Consider the following 26,453-nt stretch of genomic DNA (forward strand, 5'->3'; position numbering starts at 1 on the left):
CTTGTAGTGACTTTGATTATTACTTTTATAACTACCAGAGGATAGAATTGGCAACGGCTGGGAAGTTTTGTTTCCTCTGGATTTTCCAGGTTAAGAGTACAGAAAGAAAACACACATTGTCAAAGTAACTGATACACAATGGTACTGAAAGACAGAATAAAACTAAACACAACAAAACTCATTGTATCCCTAATAATTGGGAATGCTGATATAGGGGATATAGGTATAGAGGTCTACAAAAAGAATTTGACAATTACTGAGGTATCGAATAACCATTCTGTGTAAAATTAAAATTAAAATTAAAATTAAAAAAAGCAAATTCATGACAGGGCTAACAAAATCAAGAGTGCTGAAGCTGTCCAGTGGAGCATAACCATATACTTACAGGTTTCTGTGACAAATTTATGGAGAGTATTTTTTTCCTATTCCTTAGTAGATAAGAAGTAAAGGACATTCTTTAAAAGTTAATTTTGGAGAGTATGACAGTAAGAAAGCATACTCTTTCCAACTAATTGGAAACTTTAATAATAATATATTTTTGAAGACATATAAATACATGTTACTTCCTGAATTGTTCTAAAATGAAATTATGTGGCCTGGTGCAGTGGCTTATGCCTGTTCTCCCAACAGTTTGGGAGGCTGACGAAGGCAGATCACTTGAGTCCAGGGGTTCAAGACCAGCCTGGCCAACATGGCAAAAGCCTGTCTCCACTAAAAATACAAAAAATTAGTCAGGAGGGTGATGCACACCTGTAGTCCCAGCTACTTGGGAGGATGAGGCACACAAATCACTTCAACCCGACTTGAGAAGTGGAAATTGAAGTGAACTGAGATCACTCCACTGCACTCCATGCTAGGCAACAGAGTGAGACAAGGAAGGGAAGGGAGGGGAGGGGAGGGGAAGGAAGGGGAAGGGAGGGGAAGGGAGGGGAGGGGAGGGGAAGGAAGGGGAAAGGAGGGGAAGGAATGGGAGGGGAAGTGAGGGGAGGGGAGGGGAAGGGTGGGGAGGGAAGGGAAGGGCAATAATTTTACAGCAGTTTTTTTTTTGAGATTTAGCAAATCTGCAAGTGAATTTACTATTTCAAGACTAAGACAACATTCTCAACAACAAAAGAATAATCCAAATGAAACAGTATAGAAATTCATATGTGTTTGTATACACACGTGTATGTATACATTTATTTTTTAAAGCGCTGTGTTTGTGTGGTATTTGGTACTTTGTTTTGTGAATGAAAACGCGTGGTGTACACACTGACTAACAACGATTTATTATCTTTCCAAGTGTACTCGGATCTAATATGAAAATATTTTAATCCTGGATCATTCAGAATTAAAATAGGGCCTTGCTGTATAAGATGAAAAATATTTAGTTCCCACAGCCAAATATTTACATTAGACAGTTTTCAAACAATAATAGGTAAAAATTGATATATTTTTGACCTCATGTTGAGGATTTCCTGTTTATGGAGACAATATTTATGTGTGTGTCAAATAAGCCTAAGGAAAACTTTTCAAGATTGAGAATCAAAGAGTTTATTTAAATTCTGACATAGCTAACATAGTACAAAATTTTAAGTGTTTTATTGAATTAAATAAATCGGATGCATCAATTTTGACATGTTATTTTTCTATTTCAAAAGCTAAACTCTTGGAAATTATGACAAGATATGATATGAGATTATAGGCTATGAAAAATAGTAAGTAAATTATTGCTCCCCAAAGGTAAGAAAACGTAAATGTTTATACAGACATCCTGTCAATGCCACACCAGAAAAAAAAAAAAAAAAGGGACAGGTAGAGGTTCCACAGATTCTTTGTGATTTCAACTTCTCAACTTCTCATGGAAGTTACTACATACTCCCCCTTTTTCCTAAAGGAATTTTAGTTCCTCTAACCATATCTTCTCAAATAATAGTGCCAGTGTTTTTGGGCTTCAGATAATCTGTGCCCATAGGAAATTGAATAAAATAATAACTCTGAATGGAGCCTTTATTCCAGAAGGCCAATATGATAGTCTTCTATTGTCATTCATCAGAGAATACTTTCATGCCTCTAAAAACACTCAACCTTCTTGCTGGAATGCCATTCATACCTTGATTTTCATTGGCATTATAAAAGGCTCTTTTTAACCCCATCCACCATAAATCATGTTCATTTGCTGCACTGTATCAAAATGGCAACTTCCATCTATTGCTGGAGTATAACTTCAGAAGAGCAAACATCATCTGTTTTCTTTTTCACTTCTGTATTCTCAGTGTTATCCCAACATAGAGAAAATAAATAAGCTTTTGTTTCAATAAATTTTAAATGATTAGATAAATGGAAATTTTGATAAAGTGCTTAAATATGTTTGTTATTGAGTATCCAAAGAGATATAGTTCTTGCTTAAGAAAATTAAAATTTTGAAGATGCAGGGAAGAGAGAAGGTTAGTGTTCTTAATCTCAAACAAGCTCTTGCAATTGCAATCAATAAAAAGACAAATAAATGAACAGAAAAAAATGGACAAAGAACATAATTATGTAGTTCCCTTATAAAAAAATTTTATAATGGTAAATATTTATAATGTCTTTATTGTGTCTTGGGAACTATAAAAATGATTTACAAATATTAACCTGTTTAATCCTCACAAAAGCAAGTTGTAGATAATATCACTATCATCCCATTTTATGCAGGAAGAAAGTGAGGTGCAGAGAAGTTTCTTGGATGTGGTCACACTGCTATTAAATGCTGGAGTTGAGATTTAGACAGTCTGGCTCCAAATCCTGAACATTTAACCACTATTCCGCATTGCTCTAAAAACAATATAAACAAGAAAAAATGGTCTATCTTGCTAAAAAAAAGGAAATCAAACAAGAATTGGTGACACATTTCAACTCAATCTAACAGAATTGTAAAGACCAACAAATAGGTGGTCCGTATACTGTGGCCAGAAGTGTAAATTGGAGGGCAATTTGGCAACATCTGTCAGATGTACTATCATACGTGTACAAAGAGACATACATAAGGAAGTTTAAGACAGAATTGGATAAGTAAAAAATCTGAAAATTACCTAAATCCAAAGGAAAGGTTTCTGGTTACACGTATGCTACTATATCCACACAATGAAATAATGGCAGCTGTTAAGAAATACCAAAGCGGGTATGCAGATACATACTGATATGAAAAGTTATCTTTGGTATGATTTCAACTAAAAAAAAAACCATCAACTTACTGACAACAATATATTTTTAAAGTTTATGTTAATGTTATATCTTAATATGTATCCTTTATGTATATTTAAATCTCTGCAAGGATATGCATTAAAATATTAGCAGTGATTATATGAATAAAATTGAATTGGGGTGCTGAAAGAAGATAGATTTGGGGAACTTTTAGTTTTTAAAATGTACCTTTCTATGCTAAATTTATTTTAATGAGTATACATCACTTTAATATGATAAATAATTAGATAATGATGTGATGTAAACCTCTTACCATTTTTTTGTAAACATTAAAGTAATACACTGCCCAAAATAAACACAATGACATCCCCATGTGCAAGGGAGACCCAGATCCAAGCTACCCATCCCCAGTAGGGCTCTTCCATTCAGAAATTTGGAGTCTCGTATCTGTTTTGTCTGTTTTGGCCCCACTTAGATTCGTTAGAGAATGTCTCCTGGCAAACAAACTGATGATATCAGTCTTACAAAGAGATCCTCAGGGCTTTTCTTCATGTTACTTAGTGTGGCAATTCCACAAAACCACAGCATAGCATAAGTTTCTAAAATTGCTGTTAGCTTCCAAAGAGTGGGAGCTCAGGTGGCATTTTCTTTCCTTGTCTCCTGGTTCTACGTGTTAATGTAATATTATGTTTCCCTGGGGGACTGTTACAGGCCTACCATCTCTTTCTTGGGAACTTAAATGGATTGACCACATGTCATCAGACTCTCAACCCATACCATGTTTGCCATTATCATCAGTAGTATTTAGTGCCCACAAAGAGGATACAAATGATGAAGCATTTAATAACCAAGCAAAAAGGCTTTTTTTTCCTCTACCTTTTACCAAGCCAAACCTTATCATTTATATACTACAAGCAGTTTTCTCCAATAAAAGAAAGTCAGCAAGCTAGAACATGGACCACATAAAAAGAAAGGTTTACACAGCTAAAATATACAGAAGAATAATTTGTTTTTCTTCATCTTTAGTTTCTGGAAGTTACACATTCATAAGAAGTGTTGGTAACAACATATATAGCAAATACTAAAAGGATCGCAATACAATACAATTTGTAGACATGGCAAGAGATGAAGAGGAGGCATCATAATTTAAGGAGGGTGGAAGATTTTAGGGAAACAATTCACTATCTTGAAAACTGGTAAAATAAAAAAAAAAATCAAGGCTTTATCTTGCCATTCCTATAGTAACTTTACTATAGGATAACTAAATAATGGATACAAAGATATTATTGAATTAGCATATCCCCATTTTTCAACTTCCAGTATCTCAGGTTCTTCAATAGATACATTGTTAAAAGAGAAAAATAAATAACAATGCTTTTTAAATGGGCAACAGTAAATTACAGTGTCCCAGATATTCTCTTGATTGACAAAACTGTAAGAAATGCAAAGCTGAGAACATTCAAAGAAATGGTTCATATTGGAGGTGGCAGATAGGCTAATTACCTTGATTTGTATCCTTATACATCGAATACACCTACTGAAATATCACTCTGTATCTGATGGATATGTACAATTATTAGGTGCCAACTAAAAATAAAAGGAAAAAAGTACAAAGTAAAGACAATAAATAAATTTTAAAAAATTGGAAAAAAAAAAAGAAATGCAAAGCTGATTAGTGTGTGAGTCAAATAGTAGTTACTTTTGAGGGATCAAAAGGGATATGATTGGGATGGAGCATATGGAAGAGTTTTTAAGATGAGACTGACAATATTCTATATTTTGGCCTGTGTGGTGGGTACAAAGGCATGTAACTTACACATTTGTGGTGAGTTTTTCAGATCTATGTTTCATCTTATAATGAAAAGGAAGAAAATATCTGTCTATGCTTTGATCCCACTCCCAGAGAGTCTTACTTTATTGGTGGAACAGAGATAGAGCATTGGAAGGTTTGTTAAATCTCCACAGGTGATTTTTAACATGTAAATATATTTTTTCTCTCCTGCTACAATGGGTTAAAAAAACATGAGATCTTTGAACTTGTGAAGCTTATAGCATATACCAAACCAAAAAGGGTATTTTGTGCCACATTAAGGCATTCAGATCAATGTCAGAGGTATATCATGGAGGAGACATACATGATTGTATTTATTTTTTTTAATAAAAACAACCATTCTCTTGTCACTGATTATTTCTGTATCAACCATGTAATATCTAGCATTTCCCAAAGTTATCTCCAGTATTTGCAGTTCCATGAAGCTAAAGACAAGTCTAATTTTGCTTTTTCTGTACTTTCAAATTTTCTTATGCTTAAAATACCTAAAGATGTTACATATTATATAAATTATGTTAAATATTACAATATATAATACTAATATAAATTTTCATTTATAGATTTATATTCTCTACTATAGACCCTTGTTAAATAAACCTCCTCCCACAATGACCAAGCTCTTATATTTCTTCAGTTTTTAGATTCCTTTTCTTGTATATGTTTGTTCTAACCTGAAAAATGTTTCCTTCTTCACCTTGTTTGAAATGTAAAATCTTCAATATTCTATTACCGCAGGTCTACCACAATGTATATTTTGTAAATGATCTAGGCCCCTTGATTCTCTTTTTTTGTCACTGTTCTTGTTCTTATTTATTGTCTTTTCTTTTGTTTATTTAGAACTTCCTTCAGAGGGTAGTTTAGAAAATGAAAATTAATTGCCATCCAAATCCAATTCTTTCATGCTTGTTACAATTTCCAATAAAAAGTCTGCTAGAACACAGAGTAGATAAAAATGTCTGCATTTCTGACCATAAATAAACAGGCTCTCTCTGTTTATACTAATGATAATGCTACATCATTGTAAGAGCCTAGATTTTTAGTTTTCTTAATGCATGTAACAGTTTTGCATTGTTATAATCGTATTTTCAAAGAAGTGGTCACCAGTAAAGATGTGATAAAACCCAGGCAATTAATTTGGTACCCTGGTCTAAACCAACAGATGATATGCAATTATACAGAATTGAGCTAGTTTATCTATCATCACTAATAAAACAACAGTTATGGACTATAAGGGTAAATATTTTAATATTTATTACCCTTTTATTTCAATTATAATAAGCCTATGATCCAAAATAGTCTACTCTAGCTTTAAACGACTTGTTACATTTTGCCATTTTTCTATGACCATCATCAACAATAACAACACCAAGAACTCCAGTAGATGCAATTTATTTTAGGAGGGCACAATCCAAAGCTAAAAACAACCCTCATGTGTCCTCACCACAGAGGCTAGCCACACACCTGCTGATACTGCAGCAAACTCCAAGCTTGTAAGTGAAAGTCTATTTTAACTCTCCACCACTCTTAAATTATATTGTATTGCTGCTCCTAAAACAGGATAAGAAACAGAAGAGAAATAAATGTTGTAAATGTCTTGATATTTATCTATATTTCCCAAAAACTTTAGTCATGAATCTTATTTTCTTTCTTTAAAATCTGATATTTAAGTTTAGAATGGTTACACTGCGAACATATTTTCTAGCTAACTACTAAATATGTTTGGTGAAATACATTTTTGTTCTTGACTACCAGTGAGTGCATTATAGTTAAAATCAATAGCCAGGAAGTACTAAAAAGACCATTATTTTTCAATCGCAATAGAATCTGTAATATTACATAAGTCCATCTTTGATTGGCTAAAGTTCCTAATTAATGATATTCTTTGTATCACATGAGCTCTGTAGTTCATAGCAAAATGCCCGGAAGAATCTAATCAAAATTACTACTTTGTCCTGCATAACCACATGCATGGTTTGGGGTGAAGAAATTTTTAGCTGCTGAAGGTTATTTTTTCCAAATACTATTTTTAACATTAAAATCTTAGCTATAACACATAATTTTTTTTAGTAAATTGAATATATCAAGTATAATTTAACTTTATGAATATAAATAGTATCTCTACTATAGATATGTGATTACTTTAGAAGGTATAGAAGATTTATAAATCTGTTTGTTTCTGTAAATTCTCGTCTGTCTTTAGTATTTTTGTCCCTATAACTTTGAATTTGCCATTTGCTTGCTTCTCTGCAATCAAAGTAACTGAGATATTTACTAAAAATACAGATTTCTACTCTTGACCTTTTGAATCAGAATCTATGGATAAAAAGGGCAATATACTTCAATTATATCTTAAATATATTTCATTATACTTTTATTCAACCAAAGTCCATTCATAATAAAACAATGCTTGCAAATAGGAATTTTCTCTATACTGCTATGAATTTTAACCCTTAAAAAGAGAAGCAAGAACCACCTAAGAATTGTATATAAAGGGTGGATTGTGGGAAAGTAATGACATCCACAATAGATAAAGAAAAGCATTCCACCCTCAGCAGTGGCCAAGGGAAACTGAATCAAAGAAAATGAAAAGAGAAGACGCAGGTATAAAAGATTTGGGACCAAAAATGTTGACAGTTATTTGAGAGGGAAAATGGGAGGTCCCAACAAGAAAGGATTACCTCCATAGGGGCATATTTTTAGAAGAGAAAAACACAAATGTGTCCAGGAGCAGTAGCACATATGAGCTGTAGCACATACAGGCTCATGTCTGTAATCCCAGTGCTCTGGGAGCCCAAGGCAGAGGGATTGCTTGAGGATAGAAGTTTAAGACTAGCCTGGGCAACGTCGAGACCTCATCTCTACAAGAAATACAATAAATAAAAATTAGCCAGGTGTGATGCTGTGTGCCTGTGGTCCTAGCTACTCAGGAGGCTAAGGCGGGAGGATCCCTTTAGCCCAGGTGTTCAAGGTCACTGAGCCATGATTGTGCCACTGCACTTAGGTCTGGGCAACAGAGTGAGACCCTGTCTCAACAAATAATCAACAACAACAAAAAAAACAAGTATGTAAATGTTTCAGAGAATTTGATCACCGGGGTTTTACAAAGTTTCTGTTTACATAATTTTGTTTAAATAATATGCCAGTGGCAGGAGGTCGGGAGTGGCCACTGCCATCACACCAGATGTAGGGGAAAGCTCTGCCTGGTGGTGGCAGGACCACCTGTGGGAGCAGCAGTGGCAGCACTGGGACCCCTGCGACCCCATCACCTGTGCCCCCATGTTCCTTAGGCAGCGGTCTGCACCACCCCCACCCTCGTGCAGCAGGCGGGACCTGCAACCAGGTCTGGCACCTCTGTGTCTCCAGATCCTGGCCCTGTGTCACTGCTCTCGCCCACCGCCACTGGAGGAGGGCTGGAGGAGAAGGTGGACAGTCCCCAGAGCCTGCCCCTGGGAGCCTCCCAGAGCCCTCCACCCTAGGGCCCACCACGATGGTGCCCATCCAGGTCATCCGCCACTGTGGGGACAGACAGTGCGGATGGGCACGGAGGAGCGGACAGAGAGCGGCCCCAAGGTGAAGCTGGGCCCCGGGTGGTGCTGCACTTGTATATGGAGCTTGGGGGCCAACCTGGGGTGCAGAGCTGTGACCACACTTTGAGGACCCAGGTAGGGAAGTGGGAACAGAAAAGCTTGCTTCTGAAACCTTGGCAGTGGCATGGCCACTGCATCCATCTGGCTCAAGGAGCTACCAGATGTGGGCTCCCTAAAGTGCTACATGTCTTCTCTCCTTCTCTTCACCCACAATGTGGCAAGCAGGGGGCATGTTTCATCCATGACTGTATTACAGCATTTTTAGCCTTGCCATTCAGTGAGTCCTGAGTTCTTGTCCTGAAACCAGGAAGAATGAGGTACGCAGACACTGGAGGGTCAGCAAGACAAAGAGGAGCTTTACTGAGTAAGAGAACAGCTCAGAGAAGACCTTTAGTGAGCAGCTCCTCTCCATAGCCAGGTGTCCTGATGAGTGTTGAGCATCTATCAGAGAGGGTAGCCAGTCGCCGCAGCTAGCTGTCCCATAGTCTGTAGCTTTCAGCAGAGAGGAATACACAGAATGAGTGACTTCTCTCTGCAGGCAGGTCGTCCTGTCATCTCTACAGCTCTCAACAGATAGGGTAGCTCCTCTCCACTGCTGGTCATCCCATCATCTCTCTGTCTTCTGCTCTGCTCTGACTGAGACTAGGGCTTTTATGGGCCTCAGAAGGGAGGAAGTGCATGCTGATTGGTTCATAGGCGGCCATGGGTGGGCCTGGAAAAGGCACCACCAGTCCCTACTGAAGGTGGGCCCTGAAGGTGGGGCCACACCAGGGACCTACCCCCTTCTGCCCAGGAGCTTGTCAGCCTCCTGCTGCCATCCATGGTGCCCAGGCTGCTCACGCCAAGGGGCATCTGCAGGCCAGTGCTGAGCTGCCCTCAGCACTCTCTCAGGTTCCCCTCCATGCTTGTCAGTGCCCAAAATCTGGAGGGGGCTGAGTGGCAGGGGGCTCAAGTGTTAGTGCTGCCCCGAGTATGTGCACACTCAGCTTGGTTGTGACAGTGTCTGGGCTTGGCCCCAACCCTGTTCCAAGATGAGAGAGGGCACTGGGAATGGGAAGAGGCCAGGAAGCAGGAGCAAACACTCCCAAACCTGCAGGGGCAGGAGGGGGCTTCCCAGGTCCACAGGGGTGCAGAATGCAGAGATGCCCAAATACTGCACCTGGGAAGATGGGGGTCTCGCCCACCCAGCTTGTGACTCTGACTATGGGGTGCCTCCAGGAACAGATCACAGGCCCTGGCCCAGCCGTATGGAATGTTAGACCCAGCAGTCACCCTGATGTGAGTCACACCCTGAGGACATGGCCCCAGGTGACCCTATGCGGGGCTTCCTCCTGAGATGCAGGAACCCGGTGCCCTCAGTGGGGTGGGCATGGTGACCACATTGCTGGCCAAGTCCCCAAAGTGAGTACTCTCCCACGTCCTGTGCCAGGTCCCCAAAGCACAGCCCCAGCTCAGCACCCCGGGCCCAGCACCCGCTTTCTGTGTGCAAGTGTGGCACTGCCCTGGCTCAGCTCTGTCTAAGGGACCTTCTCTGCCCAACCACACTGCTCCCCCACAGGCAGGCAACTTGCCCTAGCCCCATTGTGGTGGCCCCCAGGGCAGCAGGCTTCAGGGATTATCTGCTTCCTTCCCACACCCTCCTCGCAGTAGCAGCGGGTGAGAGTAGTGGCATGGGCCGGTGGTCCAGAGCTATGGACACTCCAGGCCTGGGGCAGGTCCCATCTGGCTACATGAGGGTGAGGGCAGGCAGTGCAGTTGGCTCCCTCAGGGATGTGAAGAGCAGGGGATGTGGGGCACAGGGGTCCCCCTGTCCTCCTCACTGCTCCTCCTGCAGCCGCTCCTACCCCCACAGTCACGACTCCCCGCTGCAGCCGGCATAGTGGTGTTTACCTCTGAGCTGTTCTATTGCTCAATAAAGCTCTTCTTCATCTTGCTCAACCTCTACTTGTCTGTGTACCTCATTCTTCCTGGATCACAGGGCTAGAACTTGGGACCTATCAAATGGCGAGGCTAAAAGAGCTGTAACACACACAGGACTGAGACATGTTCCTTGTGGGCAAAGAGAAGGAGAGAAGAGCTGTGTCCCTTCAGGGATGCCAGACCTGGAAGCTCCCCAAGCCAGGGCTGTGACTCCCTCTTTGGGGTCCTACAGTTCCTGGCATCTTCAAGCTTGTAGGCACCACTGTGTTTCCTGGTGTCAGCTCTGGAAGCTGTTTGTGGTGCACCTGCTCGTGTCTGGCTGCACAGTGGCTGGACTCTATGCTCACTCACACACCCCTTGCCATTCCATGCCTTACTCTCCTTTGGCAGGCACGGGACCCAGGCTGGTAGCATGAGCTGAGTACAGCCTGCCATGCCAAGTGGGTGGAATGAACCCAGTGAACCTGAGCAAAACTCAGGAAAAAGTGCTACCGGCCACAGGGGTTTTCAGCCAGTAAAGCAGTACCCCAAAGATCCCGTAACAGCAATTTGGAATGTTTTTTAGCATCTCTCCACTATATCATAGTTTTGGTTATGTTCAGTGAAAGTAAATTTAAAATGAGATTTAATTTTAAACAACATGCCATATTTAGTGGTTGCAAGGTTTTTTACAATATGATAGTCATCTTTATTAATAGCATCAGATATGTCATTATCCAAATTGCATTCCCTAAATATAACTCCATATATTGAAATTCTGATTTCATTTAACCCACTTGTTGATCTATGTCTGCATATCATATGAAACTTAGATTACTGTTATCAGTTTTAATCATGTGTTCAATACCACATCTTTTTTATTTCTATATTGTACACATTTATCTAGTTACTCAGATCTCTCCCAGAGTGTGAGCCAGGAAAATAAAACAAAATGAAAAATTACATTAATAATTAGCCAATTTAGCTAATTAATACCTATGGTGAGAATCAAAAGGTGAAAGTTTTTGGACAGAATTAAACTTGTGGCTTATTTAATTTTTCATATAAACCTAATTGCCACACAAATACGTTAATTTGTTAGAAAGTCCTAATATGTAAACAATTCCTACATATTTTATTAACTGAAATTAAATAGTCATCCAGCAAAATGGCTGTGCACAACTAATGATCTAGAGGAAAGTTATGCAGTACCTAACCCTTATGCAAAGAATTTGGTTGCAACGAAAGCCATACAAACAAAACAATAAACTTTATTTATTTATTTCATTGCTTTGCAAACATATTTCATATCTCTTTCCACACTATTCTATCCACCATTATTAAAATAATTTCCTAAGCATCTATCAAAAATCATCTACATCACAACATTTCTGTGGGATATTTTAAAATAAAAAAATGGTTTAACTTTTATACAGATGAATGTGTGTAAAATATATGTGTGAGGTCATTGCAATCCATCAAAATCTCTACTTGCTAATTATATTTGTACAAGCTCTACTAATATAGTGTTTACTATAATAGGGCTATTTAGTTAAAATATATAAAAATCAAAATTAATACAGTTACATTTAAAACATTTTCAAAAATTCAAAGTATTGATTCTCCAAAGGATAATTAAAAGTCTTAAAAGAAAAAAAAATCCAATATCTGAAGAAAAACCGATCTTCATTTCAGTATATTAATTTTTAAAAGTCTGACTTTAAAGATGTTCAGTATCATTAGGGTCTCATTAAATATACAACAGGTGTTCAGAGATTTGGCTATTTAAGATTTAAAGTGCAATAAGTACCTGAGCCAAATAAGCCATGGGACTTGACTTACTCCCTGACCATATGAGAGTTTCCCCTATGGCCAAATTTGCCCTCTGAAACAAAATTTACCCTCAATTAAACCTTTTCACTGTACGAACTTTAGATAAGACTGTTCTTTCTCAGTTTAGAGTCCTAAACAGATTGAGCTGCATTTCTTAAAGCACTCTTGAAACCTACTGATGAGAAGTCATGCCTAACTTCTGACAATTAAAGCAGTTTTCTGGCTGTTGTGTATTGTAAGATGGTCAGCTAATTACTTTATGTTTATGTTTATTAAAGATACGTCCTTAGCAATTCCATAGTGTCTTCCCTATGCCAAGATTTAAATGGATCCAGCCCAGTCATATGCAGCACAGCACTGGCAACACACAAAAAGCTCTATTCACCTTCTTCCCTAATCTACATCTTTCTTGCATCCTACTCTGCCCTGATCATATTTCCCAGGAACCAAATGGACACTGTTGCTATAGTCACTTTGGGTGTAAATTCTATAGTCAGTCAGTGACATTCCATGCTATCTTACTAATTAATATGTACATCCCTTTAGTTCATCAACACGCATCACCAGATAACCAGTTCTCTTTCTGTCTGCTCCAGATCCATTTGCTGCCAATCCAAAGAGGGCAGTTAAATAACTCTATCTTCCTTGTTAGCATGAAGCTAAATTAAATTTGGTATGAATTATATAATAAAAATATTTATTCTATCGAAAAACAACATAGTAATAACAATTACAAATTACAGTTTTATTTGTTAACTAAAGCAGATGAAGAATTCAAAATATTATATAAATAGATGTTGGGATCCATCTTTCCCAAATTTGACAAATATTCTCTGAATTCTAAAAAGGTCACCTTTTAACTAAATAGGTGCAAAAATTAATATAAGTTTTGCAAGGTAATGTACAGCACAGCATACACAAATTTAATAAGTAGAGAAATATTTTGTAAAAATGATTTTCATAATCTTTAGATAGTTCTCTATAATCATGTCATTAACAAAATAAATAATTTTTCATATATTTAGAATATTAAAAATGTGGAATAAATGAAACCATGAGACCCTGCTTGGCTGAACTGTAAACAATTTTCTGACTTATCATTGGGTCCTACAACCTCTCACCTCTCTTATTTCTATATCCATTTGAACATTGCAACTCCAGAAATGTAATGTTGTTTTGGGAAGAGAAGATCATTTGGCAGTGCAATTCTTCCTGGAATTTATAGCAGACTAATACATTTCTACAACTCAGTAAAGATTCAGGAATATCACTCAGACATGATTATGGGTGCATAGATTACATCATAGTATTTCAAAGAACTACAGACTATATTTAATTCTGTCATAGTAAAAAATTCTAAAAGTCATAGAAGATTTAATTTTAATCCACATGTGACAAATAATTGAAAGACATTAGAAATGGAGTGAGATACTGTTCTCCAAATTTTGATTTGAACAAATGAATCTGCATTTGCTCAAATGGACAGTTAGGAATGGCAAAAGTGTTTCACAGGCTCTACTCACCTATACATTTACCACATGTAGATAATATCCCTTATTTCAGAATGTATAACTAGGAAAAAAGTGACAAGACTACTAAAATAAATTGAAGCACAAGGGAAAGAATCATTACTCTGAAAACTCAGAAGAATAAGGGAATGCCCAAACTATTAACAGCAGGAAATAAAGAACATTTTAGGAATCATGTGTTTGGGTGAAAAGGAAAACAAAGTCATAAACAGAATATAGAAGATAGTTTCAATAAAAATTAGATCAAAAGGAACAAGTTAAAAACGGTAAAATAAAGACAAAGAGAAAGGATGGTAGCCGCTAAAATAAGAAAAGAAAGCAAACATACCATGAGATGAATGCAGAAGATTATTAAAACATGTGTTGGTATGAGTAAAGAGAAGATATGATGCTGCAGAACATGGACACATCCATGCTTAAAATACTTGAAAAAAGTTAGAATGCATTAAGAGAAGAAAAAAAAAAAAGAAAAAAATGCTTGGCATAAAGTATAACAAACAAGAACCAATCTGTAAATTGTAGTCATACCTACAGTTGTCAGAAAAAATACATTATCTCTCTTTTCCTTTCTTCTTTCCTTTGTAGAAAGCAGTCATAAATACAAAGGGCTAGAATGTACCCTGTGGTATAGACATGTATTGGAAGTAAAAGTATGAAGTCACAGTTTTATATTTACTTACACATACACACATACATACATATACTATATATAGATGAAGATGTATACACTAATTTTATGTTGCACTCTCCTTTCTCAGGGGAAAAAAACCCTCTATTATGAGGATAATGTGTTAACCAAAATAAATGAATAAAAGGAAAAAGACATAACATCTAGGATGTAGAAATCCAACACAGCTGTGAGACTAAGGAAATTGCCAGCATAAAGGTAAGGAGAAGCACAAAGATAAGAATTGTGCACGAGGCTTCGTGATCAACCAGTTCCGATAAGAAAAGAAGGATGTAGGATTCCAGTAAGAATCTGTTAAAGAGAAAAAATTGATGTGTTGGATCATCTGATTTTTTTTATATTGAGAGGATTCCATCTCTGGCAAAAAGATGTGGGGAAATTATTACTAGATAAAAAGCAGCATATTAAAAGTGAAGCTGTTATTAATTCTAATAAATTTTTAAAAGATACACTGGAAAAGACAAGTAATTACAATGTTTGACATCATGTTTCTCGAGAGCATATTGGAAACAAAATGATAATAAAATTTTTAAAGAATAGAAGAAAAATAACTTTGAGCTTATAACTTTATGTCTAGCTAAATTATTATTTGAAAACATGGCATAATAAAAATATTTCCATGCATTCCTGAGATGATTGATCTCATGAAGCTCTACCAGGAAGACATGTTGGATGAAGTCCTCAGATAATAAGGGAAACAAATCCAGAGATTGTGGGAAAAGACACGTAACAGTATTCAATAAGAATTTTTTAAATTAAGGTCAATTATCATAAAAATAAAGAATACATAAGCTGACAGAATAAAATTTCATCTATTCAATGGAAAACAGAAATAGAGAGAAACAATAACACAGAGAAGTATAGTAATTGAAAACTTTTCAAGACTCACTTATTAAAATCCAGATGCTCTCAGACAGAATGAAAAATAAAATAATATTGAGTATATATTGCTGTCAAGTGGCACACATATAAAAAGCAATAGTGGGACTGAAGATAAAGGGATTTAAAAAAGAATAGGCAAAAATGAATTAAAATGACATCAGCCTAACAATCTTATTATCTGAAATTTTAAAAAAAGCCAAAAAAATCATAAATCAAAGAAAGAAATTATATGCTAATAAAACGAAAAGTAGGGTAGAAAGATACCACTACCATAGTAGCCTAGGTATCTAAAAATTCAGCTTCAAAATATATCAAGCAAAAGCTGGTATGATAGAGAGATGTTAATGCCTTTAAATCAGAGTTTGGCAAACTATGGACTGTGGACCAAATCCTGCCTATCACGTATTTGTATAAATAAATCTTTACTGGGACACATTGTCTATACGTAGTGCTTTAGCACTACAATGATAGAGTAGAGTAGGTTCCACCGAGGCCATTTGACCCATGTAGCCAAAAATCGTCACAAGCTTTCTTTTGAGAGTAGTAAAAGTATTCTAAAATTGATTGTGGTGATGGATGTAAAAGTCTGTGAATATGCTAAAAACCATTGAGTTGTAAAATTTAAGTGAATTGTACTGTATGTGATTTATATCTCAATAAAACTGTTTTTAAAAAGTTATTATCTGGCTTTTTAAAGAAAAAGTTGCCAATTCCTAATATAAACAATACAAATGCTAAGTTCCAGTTCTTAAATATTCATAGAACTCTATACCCCACAGAGAATGCACCTTCTTTTCAAGCACACATAGAATATTTATGAAACAACACATTCTAAGCCCCAAGAAGGAAGCTTCAAAAATAAATGAAGGAAAGAAGATTCAACATTTCAATATTATAATATTAAACTGCATATTCATTTTTAAGGAATAATTTAAAAAATCACTATGTATGAAAACCAAATAATATAAAATAACCTTTGGGCTTAAGAAAGGAATAAATAACTAATTGAAAATTAGTAATACATCTGTGAAAATAAATGAAGACCACCCAAATAAGACAAGAAAAGGTGACTTATCTGGACTTGCAAAGGAATCAGTCACTATCACTTGCATTTGGTAGAGACTCAAAGGCAGACAAATAGTGAAAAAAAGTTATAGTGGAAAAAAAGAAGACTTCAGGTATGTCCTGATTAGAAGCCGTGACATGAAGAAGCTGGAGGTGGGATCCACATTTGGCTTCCCTTGGTTGATCTTAAGTTGAAGGTAAAACAAAATTAGGAAAAACACAAGGAATATGAAAGTTATTTAATCAACTCCTGCTATGTTTGGTCAATTGCTATGAAGGTTGTGGTTTCACTTCCCGGACAATTTGCTACAGAGGTTATGATTGGGCTGCCTGAGCTGGTTGCTGCAGATTGTGGGTCTGGGTTCTGTTTTTACATATAGTCTAGTCATGGTCCATTAAAATATTCAGTCTCTTTGAAAATATCTTAGAGACACCACTGCATTATATTATATAACAGAGAATGAGACTGTTTAAAAATGAACAAATTGGATAATTCTTCCGATATATTAGATAAAAGAGCCACAAAGTGAATCCACAAAACAAGGAGTAAAAACATAACAAACAAGGAATGAATGAAGAGGAGGATAAGAGAAAAACTGAGAAATTTAACAAAAATCCAATTTTCCTGTAATAGCCTAGAGGACTTACATAATCTGATCTCCATTGTCACCCCATTAATTATATAAACGTTTCTCTTACTACTTTAACATGGCCCATTCCACTCCTGCTCCACTGGGCCACTAGCCTTGTGAATTTCTTTTGTGGATTTAGTATGAAATTTTAACTTTAGTTGTGGATGAAGTAAAGTTTTCTGTCCATTATTGGGAACCATTTGTTTATAACAGATATATAATAGCATATATTTCATGCTACTTTTAAGAGATATGCCTAATTATAAGGACATAGAATGTTTGAAATGACTAGGCTAGGAAAAGATACAGTATGCAAATATGAACCAAAGGAACTTCATATATGAATTATTCAAGTAATTAGAACTTAAGTGTCTGTTTCTCAAAGGTTTGGTAAACTTGCCTGTAACAGCATCTAGTCTTGTGCTTTTTTTGTGGGCAGATTTCTCATTTCTTTTCTTCAAAGAATTTAGACCTATTAAAGCTGATCATTTCCTGTTCTTAAATACATACAGGTTTTTAAAAATATCTATTCTGTCTAAGATTTAAAACGCATTGGTTCAAAATCATTTAAAGCACCTCATTATGTGTTTACAAATTTATCATGTCAAAATTTTGTCTTCTTCAATATAAGTATTGCTTAATTATGCCTTACCTATTTTTCTCCTGATAGACGTTCCCAGAATTTTTCTGTATTGTAGTCTCTAAACAATTTTTTGTTTTTGTTTGTTTGTTTGTTTTTTGAGACGGAGTCTCGCTCAGTCGCCCGGATCTCAGCTCACTGCAAGCTCCGCCTCCCGGGTTCACACCATTCTCCTGCCTCAGCCTCCCCAGTAGCTGGGACTACAGGCGCCCGCCACCACGCCCGGCTAATTTTTTGCATTTTTAGTAGAGACGGGGTTTCACCGTGTTAGCCAGGATGGTCTCGATCTCCTAACCTTGTGATCTGCCCGCTTTGGCCTCCCAAAGTGCTGGGATTACAGGCGTGAGCCATCGCGCCCGGCCTCTAAACAATTTTTTTAAATTACTGATGCCATCTATTGTTTTTTTCTGTATTGTTTATTTCTTCCAGTTTTTAAAATAATTTATACATTTTTACTTTTTTAAGATTACCTTTTTTTCCTTTAAATTGCTGGAGTTACATGCTAAATATGTTAACTTTTAATTTTTCTTGGTTTCTTGCTTTTAAAAAAATATTATAAATCTTTCTTATGATTAAATATTTTACAGAATAAGTTTGCAACAAGGATAATAAAGCACTCTTATTTCTGTGTTTAACCAGATGTAATATTTTTGCATTTTATTATAAAGGATTTAGTCTCACATTCATTCATTTTTTTATGTACTTTTCTTAGCACTGAGAATGTTCCAGAGCATTGTAATATCAGTTTCTCCTTAAAGATACATTTACAAGTGGGTAGTATAAATTTACACTTCATACTCACTCTTGAGATGTCGATTTTTATTACTATGATATTTTCAACATTTTTCAGCATGTTTCTTAAAGATATGCTCCTAAAATGAAAGACTAAAGAAAGAAAAAAGAAAGACCCAAGACACGGGAACAGATAATCCAAAGGAAGAAAGAATTGATGTTCCAATCAGCTATTCCGTAATCTTGCTTTCAAATATGAATAAACAGCTAAGGTTATCTGAGAAATGCTCAGAAGCGTAGAGTGTGGGGGAACCTTGAAGTAAAGACTGCAGCAAGCAAACTGAACAGCAACTTCAGTTTGAGAGCCATGTTCTACATTTAGACTGCCTGGGTTGAAATAACTTCAAATCTTAGTAGCTATGTTACCTTAGTAGCTCAGTAAATTACTCAAGTTCTCAAAGGCTCAGTTTTATAATAAGAATCCTTATAAGAGTTTCTACCTCTAAGGTGTTTTGTGGATTTATTAAATTAATCCACATAAAACATTTATTCCAGTATTTGGAAGAGAATATCAGTCAGTGATAAGTGGTAATTATTATTATTTTTATCTCCCCATGTGAGTACAAGTAAGTGTATATTGTAAACCCAACTCACAGAAATTTCTCTTTTTTAGAATTTCCTGAGCAACCTTATCTATGCTGCAAAACTCTGCAGCACTACTTTTTTGCCCATAGCCTAGAGTTGCACTATTAGTGCTGAATATCACTATCACTAGAATAGTGAATAGAGCAACTATTCACGTGTGGCTATTTAAATTGAAATTCATAAAGTTTCATAAAATTTAAAATTCAGCTTCTCAGTTATACTTGTCCTATTTCAAGAGCCAAATATCCGTGTGTGGCTAGTAGCTACCGTAATGGATCATCATAAAAAGTTCTCATGGTCAGCAACAATAGAGGGAGACATGCAATTTGAAGGTGAGCCAATCACATTCTTTCTCATAGGAGAAATGTGAATGAAGAAACAAGCCCAGAAGCAGTTAAGAAAAATTTCCATTGTTATCAACATTCCAGAAAGAATGCCACAAACTCCTGATGCTGGGTGTGAGGAGAGGTCCTGGCTAACTGAACTTCCCACAGCCTGGGTATTGAGCAATTCCTTAGACTTTTCAGTGTACCCTCATAGATACTAAAATGGAACACTTTTTTTTTTTTTTTTTTTTTTTTTTTGAGACAGAGTCTTGTTCTGTCCCCCAGGCTAGAGTGCATGCAGTGGTGGGATGATAGGTCACTGCAACCTCTGTTTCCCGGGTTCAAAAAATCCTCCTGCTTCAGCTTCCCGAGTAACTAGGACTACAAGTGCATGCCACCACTGCTGGCTATTTGTGTGTTGTTTCCATTTATTGTAGAGATGGGGTCTTGCTGTGTTGCCCAGGCTGGTCTCAAACTCCAGGTCTCAAGCAATCTGCCAGCCTCGCCTCCCAAAGTGTTGGGATTACAGACATGAGCCACAGCACCTGGCTCTACTTGTTACAAAAATCTTCTCCCAATTGGTTGCTTTTCTTTTCGTTTTGCTAGTGAATGATTTTCAACTGAAGAGTTTTATTTTTTTATTAAGTTAAATCTGCCTATGATTTTATCACCACTGAGATTAATGACATGCTTAAAAAGTCCTGTCCTTTCCTCCAGTCAAAATGTTTTCCAGTACTTTCATAGGTTCGTGTTAATATTTGTCTCATTTCTTATTTCTAAATTTCTTATTTAATAAAATTCATTCCTCAAAGTATCATTGTTGAGTCTGGGTTTGATTTTATTGGTTTAGGCAATACAAACAATGATAAATAATTTAAAGTATGAAAAAAGCTATAAAGTGACAATTAAGTTTCCTGACACGCTCGACCCACACCCTGCAAAGTTAAACACATTATCAGTTTTGTGTTCTGTACTTCCAGAGACAATTTTCTCCTTTTTGATATTGTTTAAAGGTAGATATTTAATCAAATTTTAATGTATTCTGCTTTGAGGTAGAATTCCACTTTTGTTCAAATAGTCAATTATTCAACATTATTTATTTTAGAATAGTCCATTATGTTTCCGGCAATTTTTGAATGTCAGTATCTCATATAATTCCCTAATTATACCTAAATCATTCTTAACATCTCTTTCATAACACTGACCTACTCCATTTTCCTATGCGCCCACCATTTGTCAAATATTTCCAAAATTATTTGTGGAAAGACAGGGTGAGGTAGAATTAAGTAGAGATTTAACAGAAAAATTAACTGTTTATATTATAGCTGGTTTGTGACAGGATGAGATTCTCCTTGTTGTTTTTATGTTTCACCATCCTTGCATCTAGAGGAATGTCAGAATCAAATCTGTAAGGTCCACAGAATATTCATTGGGAATTGGTTTAAATTCATAAAATAATTAGGAAAAAGGTATTTTATAGCAAAAAAATAAATAAAGTCTTCAAGGAAAAATAGACCATATACACAGAAGTTTTCTTAATTGTAAACTACTAATCTATTATTAAGTAAAATTTCAAATTTTGTAGGAAAATATTAAGCATAAAATATAAAGTATCCCTGACATGAAACAATATTCTTTTTGGTACACTGTTGAATATCTTTTGTAATTACAAAGTGGCTAAGTTAGATTGCAATTGTACATTTAGTAAAGGGATGTTGAGTAAACTCCAAAAGAATGAGCGTATTTTTTCCAAAACATAAACAATGAAGCTATTGCATATGTAGACAGGTGTGGAGTAAGTCAAAGTGTCAGTGATGTAACAATTTGTTTCTTTGACTCACACACTTCACTTGAAATGATGGATATCCTAGTGTCTCCTGGCATTTTAGGCTTTGACATATTATTTCAAACTTGGATCTTGACCATTCACATCATTATGGGGTTGTCATTACGTCTTTAAAGGTATAATTTTATAAGTCATAAAAGTGAGTTTGTGTTGTTACGGCTATTCTTTCTTTAGAGACAGGTAATTACAAGTGTATCTTCATAACATTCTCCTCCCAGTCACTCCGGGGAACTCTTTAGAATGGTTTTCTGCCTTAGCTTCTTCACATGTGAAACATTTTCCTATTAGTTCTGGCATGATTTTCCTTAGTTTTGGGAAGCTGATCAAATTCCAACAATCAAAAAATAGGACTAAATAGATATTTAACAATGGCATAAAAAATAAAAACACTGAAACAGTGTGGTATGTCTAATCTACCTACAGTGCAACCTTGGCCCTCATGGAATATGTATTATTCAAAGTTCTAATGGTAAAACGGTAAAAACAAAAACATTTGGTTTTCAATTAGTATTAAAAATATGATCAAGGTTGTTTATTCACTTATTTGTGACTGGAAGAGAAAAAGACTTGTTCCACCCTCACAATCAGGTGTGCCAACAACAAAAACTGGCTTTGAGCTCAGACTGCAGCTGTTTGGCTCCTTTACGGACCACATGTGTGAGTCTAAAGCTGTTAGCAATGACACTGCCACAGACCTGGGGGGACTGGTTTGTGACTCAGAAAAACATTTTCCCCAGTGAAGTGAGATGTGTCCTTTGGTCATTCTCTTACAAGGACTATTTTACTTCCCTTAAATGAGAATATTGGAAGGAATATTAATTACTTTTTTGTCACATATTTTATCAGTCAATTTTTGAAGTGGATTTCAGAAATAAGTATCTTCAAGCTGTATCATGTCTTTGAGTTCTATATTTAAAAAGGTAACTGCTATGGTTTTAAGGTTTGTCCCCTCCAAAATCTGTGTTGAAATGTGATTACCAACATGGCAGTACTGGAGGATGGGACCTTTGCGGGGTGCTGGAGCCATAATGACCTTGCCCTTGTGGGTGATATTAATGCCATTATGAAAGGGTAACTTCAACCCTAGTTGTTTCTTTGTCCATCCATCTTCTGCCACATGAGGATCAAGGGTTCCTTGATTCTGGAGGACACAGCATGCAAATCAACATCTTGGAAAAAGAGAATGACCTCACCAGACATTGAACCTAGTGGTGCCCTGACCTTAGACTTCCCAGTATCCAGAAATACTCAGTTTCAGGTATACTGCTATAGCAGCACAAAATGGGCTAAGATATTGACAATTGACAATAAGAGTTTCCAAACATTTATTTTAAATGTCTCAAAAACACTTTAAAATCAATAGGTCTAAAACTCAACTTACACACTTTTCCAAATTCGGTTCTTTCACATGAAATCGCTAAAATACAAGTTGTTTGTGTTTAATGAGCAGTTTTTCTACTTAGTCTCACATTCAGCTTATCATCAAGTTATATCAATTTTGCCTTCCACACATCTCAAGAATCCATCTATTTCTCTCCAGCATGACTGCTAACTCACTAATCCAAATAGTCTTTGTTCTTTATGCTGCCTCAATAGCCTCTTTGGCTCATATTTCATCTCACCTTTTCTCCCACAAGCTAGTTCTTTCCCTGCAGCTAAGTTATCTTCTCAATAGGTAAATCTAATCACATCATTTTCTCCTCATCCCCTCTTAAAACATTTCATTCCGATTTTATTGCTCTTAATAAAAAGTAGTAAATTTATAACATGTTCTGCACACTATAGCTGGTGTTTAATCATTCTTTATAGTATTCTATGATATCCTTTATATTCTATAAGCTATAGCTACAACTTATTATTTGTATATGCTGTTCTCTCTGGTACAGTTTTCATATGCATCACTTTCTACTTTGCAAAACTAATTCAACTTAAATGGCACTTTGTTGTGGAAGCCTTTACTTATACATACACTCACAGACTAGGTCAGGCCCAGTCAATTTGTGTCTCATAACTCCATGTGCTTTTCCCTTATGGAGTTATGCAAGATCTGATTTTTTAACTATTTAACCATACAACTTTGTCATAACTGGAAATACCATGAGGACAGAGAATATGTCTATTTTGTTCATCACTGTGTCCTTAGCATTTAGCTTAGTGGCTGGATAATTACCTGTTATTCAATAAATATTTGCTTCATGAAAATGTAAGTATATTAAGTCCCTACTATGTGTCATCCACTCTATTAGCTCTTTGAAGGACACAGAGTATGCTCTTTCCACCAGGTTTTAAATTGTAGTGCTATAGTCTTATAGTCCAATTGTCTCCATATTTAAAACTACAAACTCCCTCCCCTGTCAGTTCAGTACTCCTAATCCTTCTTACTCCTTACCCTATTTTTCCTTAGAACCTCAATTTATTTATTTTTATTTTTGAGAGATATAGAGAATTTCATTCTGTCACCCAGAATGGAGTGCAGTGACACACTCACAGCTCACTGCAACCTTGACTTCCTGGACTCAAGTGATCCCCCCACGTTAGCCTCCTGAGTAGCTGGGACTACAGACTCAAGAAGCCATGCCAGGCCAATTTGTCTTTTTTTTTTTTTTTTTTTTTTTTTTCAGAGATGGAGTCACACAATGCTTCCCAAACTGGTCTCAAACTCGTGTGCTCAAGCGATCCTCCCGCCTCAGCCTCCCAAAGTGCTGGGATTACAGGCATAAGCCTCCGTGCCTGGCCTCAATTTATAATATAGTATAAGATACATTTAATTATCATGTTCGTTATTTATTTCTTGCCTCCTCACACTAGAAATCAAGTGCAGTGAGAACAGAAACAGTGGTCTATTTCATTGACTGATGAGTCCTAACCACCTAAAACAGTTTCTAGCACATAAAGGCATTCAACAAATATTTGTTTGGTGAAGGAATAAATTAACATGTCCAAAAGTAACTAATCATGATGTAAATTATTCAAAAGTCATTTTTCCACAACATTGATTTCTACATACTTTATTACATTATACAACTCACAGTCATGGTGATTTTGCACCCCCTCCCCACCAGAAACATTTGGCAATGTCTGGAGATATTTATAGTTGCCATAACATGGCATAGAAGATTCCATTGGTATCTGGTGGGTAGAGGCCAGCATACTCAATGCACAGAATAGCACCCTACAACTAAGAATTATGGAGCCCCAAATGTCACCTGTGCTGAGGATGAGACACCCTAAGCTACAGTCTCCATGGATCTGTGTCCCTGCTCTTTCCATCAACTTGCATCACATCTCTCTGGGCCTCACATCAAGGCTTTCCCTTGGCTCCACTCCTTCATCTCTCTCGCTTATACTTCTTATTTACCACATGAGCTTTGATTATGTTACTTAGGAGATTCAAAGTTTTTTTTTTTCAGAAGTTGCCGAATTTCAATTTATCAAATAAGACACCTTATTTAATTTTCTCTCTTGTATAGAGCTCAGAACAGAGATAGGCTGTCTATCTCTGACAGTGATATTTGAAATAAGAATAGTCACCTAGCCTCTTGTTGATCCACGTTCTCAATTCAAAATCAAATGGTATTTAATATTTCAGTAGCTTCCATTTATTTTATGTATGAGAGAACAGAGACGTCTCATAGACACATCCCATCAGAGTTTGGCATCTGATGCAACCACTTACAGCACTGAATTTAAGATCGTATCTGGTTTCAAACAGCCTGATTGCTTTCAGGGATATTGCATAGTCATGTAATGCATGTCCACTTTCCAGATCACGATAGAAACTACCAACTTGGCCGGGTGCGGTGGCTCACACCTGTAATCCCAGTACTTTGGGAGGCCAAGCTGGGCACATCACCTGATCTCAGGAGTTTGCGACCAGCCTGGGCAACACAGTGAAACTCCATCTCTACTAAAATACAAAAAATTAGCTGGGCATGGCAGCATGCACCTGTAGTCCCAGCTACTACTTGGGAGGCTGAGGCAGGAGAATTGCTTGAACCCATGAGGCAGAAGTTGCAGTGAGCGAGATCATACTACTGCACACCAGCAAAAAAAAAAAAAAAAAAAAAAAAAAAAAAACCAACTAGATTTTTTTGTTTTCCGTTTGCTTGGTAGATCTTCCTCCATCCCTTTATTTTGAGCCTATGTGTATCTCTGCATGTGAGATGGGTCTCCTGAATGAAGCACACTGATGGGTCTTGACTCTTTATCCAATTTGCCAGTCTGTATCTTTTAATTGGAGCATTTAGCCCATTTACATTTAAGGTTAATATTGCTATGTATGAATTTGATCCTGTCATTATGATGTTAGCTGGTTATTTTGCTCATTAGCTGATGCACTTTCTTCCTAGCATTGATGGTCTTTACAATTTGGCATGTTTTTGCAGCAGCTGGTACCAGTTGTTCATTTACATGTTTAGTGCTTCCTTCAGGAGCTTTTGTAGGGCAGGCCTGTTGGTGACAAAATCTCTCAGCATTTGCTTGGGGGTTGAGGGAGAAGTCACATGAGTAATTCCAAAACCCAAGTTTTAGAAGTTATAACACATTGTAGCTTTTAATATGGATTTGGCCTCCTTTTTACATATAAGCTAGCTACGCATAATGGTTCAATTTTTAGGCATTAAATTATAGAGTATGTTAATATGATTTATGTGGTTTAGTGATATGTGCTCTAAGTAACCTCCAAAGCAAAGATACACACATTAGCAAACAAACAACCAAGACTGGAAAATATTGAAATATTAAAGTTTTGATCTCCTCTAGAGTGGACATGCTATGCTCAAACCTACTTCTCTGAGATATTGTAGTCAGTGGAGTTTTTTTAGAATTCCCTGTATTGTAAATAAAAAAAAACAACTGAGAGGCTGAGAACTACAATGAAAGTACCCTTTTCTTACAGAGAATTATTTATTTAATATCCATCAGACAGTAGCTTTGATATTTTCACTTTCAGCCTCATCAGATGTTATGTTAAACTGTCTCATGCCCGCTTGCACTTAAGATTAGTTTAACTTCTGAGCCGTTATGTCACATAATGAAGATAATCACTACTTCCAACTGTCCTGTAAGTAGCAAGAGAAAGTATACCTCTATTCTCATAAAACAAAATATTTTCATTCTTCCTTTAATCATTCTCTCTTCTGAAAACAAACTCACAA

Source organism: Theropithecus gelada, chromosome 11 (assembly GCF_003255815.1).
Source record: "Theropithecus gelada isolate Dixy chromosome 11, Tgel_1.0, whole genome shotgun sequence".
Classification (NCBI taxonomy): domain Eukaryota; kingdom Metazoa; phylum Chordata; class Mammalia; order Primates; family Cercopithecidae; genus Theropithecus; species Theropithecus gelada.